An 8,885-nucleotide genomic window follows, 5' to 3' on the forward strand; every position below is an offset into this window, starting at 1 on the left:
AGTCGTTGTCCTAGTTCTCGTCGTTGCAGGAAATGCAGTAACAAACATCATACCACATTACATGATGATCGCAAATCACGAGAGAAGCCGGTAACAAACAATAAAACTGAATCAGATACATTAACCGTCGACACTACGTCCAAGCCAGATCAAAAATGACTAGAGGCATCCTTTGCTGGTCATTCCAAACATGCCATTAATCAGCGACCCCTGACGTTACTTGCCACCTGCCAGGTTAAAATAAAGACTCATGACAATACCTTCGAATCTGTTCGTGCACTTTTAGATCCAGGGTCCGAGCTATCATTCATCAGCGAGGATTTGGTACACCTGTTGAAAGTGCCTCGACAATCTGCAACGATTCCTTTACTAGGCATTGGAGGAACATACTCAGGAAGTACTAAGGGCTCTGTTTTTGTTAAACTTCACTCCTCGTTTGACACGTCCGACTCCTATGTATTGCAAGCGTACATTCTCCCGCGTTTAACCTTTAAAATACCAACCTTTAAAGTAGTTAGTATACCCTGGACGCATCTTAATAATTTACAATTTGCAGATCCTAATTTCGGTAAGCCTGGACCAATTCATATAATTATTGGCGCGGATGCTTATGGTCAAATCATCAAGCCCAATTTAATAAAAGGTGACTCGACATCGCCTATCGCACAATTAACTTTGTTTGGATGGGCGGTCTCAGGACCCGTGAATCTTCCAACAGACCAAAACGAAGGTCAAATATTTCATTGCCGCGTTGATCGCGATTTACAAGATCTACTAACTTGCTTTTGGAAGCAAGAAGAAGTTCCGAAATTGAATTCAAAACTCTTAAGTTCTGCTGATGCAGAATGTGAGCAACATTTTCTTTCTACTTGCTCTCGAGATTCTTCCGGTCGATATATAGTTCGGCTCCCATTAAAGGCTCCAGCAACTTCACTAGGAGACTCATCCTTTTTAGCGCTTCGATGCCTATCACGACTTCGCAAAAGATTTGAGACAGATCCCTCTTATTTTAGATTATACTCAGATTTCTTACAAGAATATCAATCTCTAGGTCACATGACTCAGATCCCAGAATCTGAAGTCAACGCTTCTCCCGTTTTTTATCTGCCTCATCATGGAGTGATACGTGAAAGCAGTCAAGCGACGAAACTTAGAGTTGTGTTTAACGGGTCGAGTCCCTCAAAGAGTGGCGTTTCTTTAAATGACATTTTGCATGCTGGAGTCAAATTACAAACCAACATTTTTGACGTATTGCTCTGGTTTCGAATACATCGATTCGTGTTCACATCCGACATTACCAAGATGTATCGTCAAATTCTAATTCATTCAGACGATCAAAACCTACAACGTATTTTTTGGCATGACTCGAATGGACAATTACGCTCATACAAGTTGACTACTGTAACTTACGGTCTTAGCTGTGCTCCTTTTCTCGCTCTTCGCGTGATTCAACAGCTTATCCATGATGAAGGCCATCGATTTCCTAAAGCTATACCTCCGCTCACAAAGGGGAGATATGTTGATGACATTTTCGGTGGTGCCGAAACGATTAAAGAAGCAAATGAGGTAATATCTCAAGTATGTAAACTTTGCACGGCGGGCGGTTTTCCGCTGCAAAAATGGAGCAGTAATTCTCAAGAATTGCTGAATCATTCTTCACTATTGTCGTATGACAACGCATCTGCTGTACAACTAGATTCTTCTCGCATCAAAGTATTGGGTCTTTGCTGGCAACCGAAAACTGACGTTTTCAAATTTATCTCAATGCCGCCCTCAACTCAAGTCCTAACAAAAAGATCTATACTATCCGAAGTAGCTCAATTATACGATCCTTTAGGTCTTATTGCACCTATTACAATTCGCGCAAAGATATTTATTCAAAAACTTTGGCTAGCTAAGGTAAATTGGGATACTCCGTTGCCATTTGAATTGCAGGAGCAATGGACCGACTTCAAGCAACAACTACTCGCATTGAGTAAATTAGACATTCCACGTTGGTTTTACATTTCGTCAACTGCGCACTCCATTGAGCTCCACGGTTTCTCTGACGCTTCCCAGCTCGCAATGGCAGCCGTAATCTATATTAGAATCGAAACTCGCGAACACGGAGTTCGAGTAAATATCGTCTGTGCAAAAACTAAAGTAGCCCCCTTGAAGAAGCTTACAATTCCACGACTCGAGTTGAACGCTGCGTTATTGCTAACGCGTCTTGTATCCACCGTACAGAACATTTTAGAAGTAAAGGAGAGCCAAATTTTCCTCTGGACGGATTCATCAGTCACTCTCACTTGGATTTCATCCCATCCAGCAAGATGGAAGGACTACGTACGCAATAGAGTCACAGTAATACAGGAAATGTTGCCTTCCGCGTCGTGGCGCTTCGTTCCTGGCAAAATGAACCCTGCTGACTGTGCGTCAAGAGGATTAAGTGTACGTGAAATCGAACAACACCCATTGTGGTGGCAAGGGCCAACATGGCTAAGCCAAGCGTCGATCCATTGGCCCAATTGGAGTCCTGTTCTTTCAACCGATGCTGAAATAGAAGAAAGTTCAAAGCATGCGATAACAACATTACACAAGACTCAGGTGCCCCTTTGGAATCTTTTAACAAGATACTCCTCACTTTCGAAGCTCATACGAATAACTGCAACTTGCAAACGCGCTATTAAATGCTTTCAGCGATCATCGTTAAAGTCGACTACAAAACACCTTACTCCAGCCGAGCTTCAGGAAAGTTATCAATTTTGGATACGTCAGGTACAGCAATTTTATTTCCGGCATGAAATTAAGATATTAGAAAGAAGAGGACGCTTGTTTCAGTCAAGTCCTTTAATTAGACTCACTCCGTTTTTAGACGAAACCGGTCTTTTGAGAGTAGGCGGACGACTTCAACACGCTAATTTAGAATACAACGTTAAGCACCCACTTATATTACCCAAACACTCTTATTTCACATCTCTAGTAATCGCTGATGCACATTGGCAAACACTACATGGCGGAACTCAAATAACTTTAGCGCACACTCGCCAGAAGTATTAGATAATAGGTGGACGAATTCCAATCCGTTCATTCATTCTAAAGTGTATAAAATGCGCTCGGTATCGACAGATTCGAGCTCAGCAATTAATGGATCAACTTCGAGAATCAAGAGTCACTCCATCCCGCCCCTTCCTAAATACCGGTGTTGACTATGCAGGCCCCATAATAATTAAGACTTGGCGGGGACGGGCAACAAAAACTTACAAAGGATATTTAGCAATTTTCATCTGTTTTTCCACTTCTGCAGTACATATAGAAGTTGTCACTGATTATACCACAGAAGCCTTCATTTCAGCGTATAAACGTTTTACAGCTCGTCGTGGCATTTGTGCGACGCTGCATAGCGACTGCGGCACCAATTTGGTTGGTGCTGATCATGAACTGAGAAGACGCTTCGACTCAGCCTCGAAAGAACTCAAGGATTTAGCTACAATTCTAGCAAATCATGGAACCAATTGGCGTTTTATTCCCCCGGCGGCACCCCATTTTGGAGGAAAATGGGAGTCAGCAGTAAAATCTACGAAATTCCATCTTCGACGAGTCATCGGAGATACGATATTAATGTACGAAGAATTAACAACCCTTATGACTCAGATCGAAGCAGTCCTTAATTCCAGGCCCCTTAGTTCAATATCTGAGGATGCAGACGACCTTACAGCCCTGACTCCAGGGCATTTTATTCTAGGAGAAGCTCCTACCGTAATTCCCGAGCCTAACCTTGTTGATGTGAAAATCTCCCGCCTTACCAGGTGGCAACTTATTCGACAAAAGGTAGAACACTTTTGGAAGTGATGGTCAATTGAATGCCTTCAACGATACCAGGCTATATCCAAATGGCATCATCCATCCAGGCAAGTAAAGGAAGGGTCCTTAGTTCTTATCTTGGACGAACGATATCCTCCGGCTAAATGGCCGCTGGCGCGGATTCTACAATTGCACCCAGGCAAGGACGGTTTAACGAGAGTCGTTACAGTACGAACGGCTACCGCAACTTATAAGCGACCTATCACCAAATTATGTGTACTACCCGTTGAAGAGATTTAAAAGGAAATATATTCAGGAGCTTTGCTCCCGAAGGCGGGCGGAATGTTCAAGCAAGCTCGAATACGTCAAAGACAGCCAATTCAAACAACGCGCCGCAAGCACAATTTTCATTTTATGCTTAACGCGACAGCGCATGATCGAGAGCGCGATCAGATTGGCAGGCGCTTTCGAGCGTCCCTTTTTTCCTTCCGCTCTTTATCTCCCCCTTGGTAACGTCAACAAATTAACACGTATGTCAATAAAGGAATCCGAAGACTGATACCTTATCACGCCCTTTCGAACATTTATTGTTCATATCAATTAAAACGATTCAAGGTAAGATCATTAAAGATCCCCTTTTGCTTCTTGCTGCACAAAATCAATCTAATACGTGTCTCTAATCACACGTATCCATTATGCTATGTTTGCCTGACGAACGGTCTCGAGCGGTGGGTCGCTACCATCAATGGGTGTCCGATGATCTGGCTCGGACAGAATTACTTGACGATTTGCTCTGAGTAATCAAATAACTCCTTTCTTATGGGGCCTGATGATCGGCTCAGGCGAATGTCCCATTTACATTCTTTGTGAACTTGATGATCGGCTCAAGTTTCACGATATGCGAAGATTTGGGATTTACACCCCTTCTCATCTGCCCTTCCTATTATTCCTTTGTTTACCGTTGATTCCAGCATAATACATTCTTCAAGTTTATCCATAAGGTTCAAGAGTGAATCAAAGTCAGAATCAGACATACCATGCTGAATAATAAATATCAATTTCTAATTTGTCAAAACCTATAATTAGTTGTATAACTATATTGTGTATTTAAATCGCATTAAAATTTTGAATATTTAAAAATAAGTTTTCTGTTTCGTCTTTGGAGCGCGCTTTCGTCAAGCTAACCGTTCATTTCTGTTCTTAAACGAACAAATAATTTATTATTTATTATTGTATATATATATATTATACACATACACACACACATATATATGTATATTAATAAATTAATAATAATGAATTATTGTATGAATTTTTAGTTTTATTTTGGCACTTAATTTATCAATGGTTACATACAACTGTAATATATTCACGCGCACGCGTGTTCGTGTGTGTGTGTGTGTGTGTGTGTGTGTGTGTGTGTGTGTGTGTGTTTATGTATATATCTGGATATATATAACATTACATATATGTATATAACTCATACACAATGTATTAAATATAATTACAATGTTAGAAATATAAATATAATAAAACTCTCGAGATTGTCAAATAAACCATACGCAAGGGCTAGTGAGACCACTCTCGTGGAGCCAAATAATGGTCAGTAATTAATATTATTGTAAAGGCTAAGATACACTGATGATGGCTCGAATGGATGCGTATGAATTTTAACGATTAATAAACTTATTCATCGCAAAATTTACAGCGACTATACTCTCAATAGCCCTTGTGTATGGTTTATTTGAATGTTAGAAATGTTCTTAAATTTCATCAGATTTTAAGTTACACAATTTGAAATTAATTTCATGACATTACATCAAATTCAATGTATTTATAATTAAAAAGTATATTTGCGTACATATATATAAAATTTAATGTATTTTCATAAATTTAATGTGCACGTTCATTACATTTAAGTAACTACTGTAACTTAATTTTCAGTTAAATCATTCATTACTTTTAATTTCATTTATAACCACAAGCTTCATTTACATGTAAAGGAAGCTCGAGGTTACATTTCTAATAGTGTACTATATAATAATTATAATCTTTCATATAAGAGGTACATAAGTAAGCGAATATCGACATAGGAGTTGTGTGGCTCAGTGGAAAAGTGGCAGCCTCGTAGAGCCGACTTGAAGATCAGGCCTCGGTTCGAATCTCGACAGGAGCGGAGCTGATTTTCTCGTGGTATCGGTTATGCCTTACGACGTGTAATTCGAGTGGTGAAAACGTGCAATGTGAGTGACGAGTGCTAAATGAGTATTTTGCATTGTATTCGTATAAGTTTTTTCACTCAAATTTACGTTTTTATCACTCAAAAATACTCGTTCTGTATACATTTTTATCACTTAGATACTCGTGTCCTGCATGAGTGCAATCCGTTTTAACCACTCATTTTTACGGAAAAGTTCCTGTTTGCGACCTAAAAACGGAGTCATACTCACTGAAGGTGCGTTCCGTATCGTGCATGATGTGCATGATGCATCCATTAGCCTTGTTTAACATTTGGTGAGCAACAAGGATAAACGATGCATTATGTGCATCATGCGAGAAACGGAACGCACCCTGAGTAAAATGCACGTTTTCACCACTCGAATTAACCGTTCGCGCGGGCTAAAAACGCGGGTTAAGAACGGGGAAAAATTTTTATAAGGGTATTTTGCTTGTTTTTTTGAATTCATCGCAAGCAAAGGATGTAATCATTCACTGTGTTATACTAGAGTTTTATTCACGTCACATGCTCCAACATGCTCCTGCCATAGTTCCTACACACTCTAATGAGTACATTGGAGTGAGTAGGAGCTATGATAGGAGCATATTGGAGCATGTCGGAGCATGCGACGCGAATAAACCTCTACTGGACTACTATTCTTGAAAAGTATCGCATACAAAAAACTAGGGAAATGCTATAGTATGCGTTACATATACTATAGCATTTCTCTCATTTTTCATATGCTATACTTTTCAAGAATAGAGCCGCTGTGTCTGACTGTGTCCTTGTTGGAAAGCACCCCATGTGATTTCGCCCTTATTCTATGATGTAGTACATACAGGTAAATTGAAAGCGCTGATGTCACTGGATCTTGATATAAATACGTGCGATTCTCGAAATGAGTATTTGAATATTTCCGCGGTGAATTGAAAGAATTTATTAATAATCAACGATCGATTGCGTAAATTGTTCCCTTTTTTAGTTTTTAGGAGACGAATAAGAAATCAATGTGATGGATATATGTGTACGTTTTTGGATGCAGGTAATGAATTTAAGAGTTATCATATCAGTGTACATAATTTGTACGAAAAAATATGTGATAAGAGATATCGTCTTACTGAAGAAAAGCTTACAATAGAGAGAATAAAAGAAACAGTTCAATAGTTGCTTGCTTCTTGTAATGTAATATCCTTTCAGTGTAGTCTTTTCCTATTAATTTACTATGTAATTTTTTAGACGCTATCCACGTGTAATGTTATCCTGCCTCTTTATTTATTATAAATTTAACGATATAACTTTGTATTTGGTTAACTTTGCAATGCTTTCATGCAGCTTGGCTACAGTGTGAAGAAAAATATGTGACGTTTTTTGAAAATCTAGACTAATGACAATATGCACCATCAAGTTAGACGAATAAAGAATTATTACTATCGAAAAAATTTGAAAACTGGTTCTTGTAAAGCATTAGTAATCAATGAGTGCATAACTAATTAATCAAACGGAATAGTAAAAACAAAAAACTAGAAAAGCACACATGTAAAAAAATAAGTTAAAAACGTTGAACAGGCTTCGTATGTGTAAGATTGTATTGTTTAATACTGTTTTAGATAGAAACTTAGTTCAACTTTACTAATTGCATTTCTCTGAGAAAAAACTGAAATTAGAACATTCGTCGCCATATATTAATACAGCTAAAAAATCTTCTAATAATGTAAAGATATTAAAGGAAAACGTGCGACAAGATAATTCATAGACTGTTTGATTAACAAGAAGTCGTTCGAAAAAAAATTAATGAAAAAGATAAATGAAGAATGTTGAATTTTTGTAAACGATATATTATACAATCGTAGAATGATTCAACCAGAAAAACTTGCATTAATTAAAATGTGATATTGATATTAGTGTTAAATCATTTTTAAGCAAAGGTATGAAACATCTAACACATCTTCGCATTTGTACTGTAATCGTGCATAAAAGCAAGTTATATCAATAAATAATAAAAAACAGCGTAGTAATAAAAATAAAGTGTACAGGACAGTAAATTCTAATGCAAAAAAAAATTACAGTTTAATAAATCAGGTAACACACACACTATAATTTTTTTAAGTATTAATACAAAATATATTTAGTGCTATTTTTTATTGCACTATGTATCTTGACATTTTATATCTAAATACTTTAAAAAATATATAGGAACTCTTCCAGATATCTCAATTCAAACATGTATTATTAGTGTTGGTGCTCACGTATCACCTGATATGATAGTAGCTAAATATTCTTTAAGAGAAAAGATGCTAAATATGTTATATAATTGATCCCTTCGTGGTCCAATGATAGATGGAGAGACTGATGAAGCAGTAATTGCACCAGGAGATACCATTATCAGCGTACTAAATTTTACTTTCAGAAAAAGTTAACTTATGTATGGCAAATCCACACGTTACTGGAGCAGTTGGTGTGTATCGAAACTTCTATATACAGGGTGTTAGTTAAGTATGTTCCCAAACTCAACAGGACGATTCTTTGGTTTATTTCAAGTAAAAAAGTCCATATAAACATGTTTCCTAAACGGCTTAGTTTCCAAAGCTTAGTTTCCGAAATAAAAAAATTTAAACATGTAGTAATAATCTATTTATTTGAAAGAAATACAACTTGAAATAGTCAAAAACTAGTCAAAAACAGAAAAACAAAAACAGGCTTTAGTTCTTCTGACGAAATAAAACAATTAGATAAATTGTTGAAAATATCCACCTTGCGCCATGATACATCCATCGAGCCTTCTTCTCAAAGATTGACGTACACGCTCAAAGATACCAGGTGTATTACGTATTGCCTCGCATGAAGCAACTATTCGATTCCTCAAATCATTCTCATTCTCAATTGG

The sequence above is a fragment of the Trachymyrmex cornetzi genome, unplaced genomic scaffold (genome assembly GCF_001594075.2).
Source record: "Trachymyrmex cornetzi isolate Tcor2-1 unplaced genomic scaffold, Tcor1.1 scaffold698, whole genome shotgun sequence".
Taxonomy (NCBI): domain Eukaryota; kingdom Metazoa; phylum Arthropoda; class Insecta; order Hymenoptera; family Formicidae; genus Trachymyrmex; species Trachymyrmex cornetzi.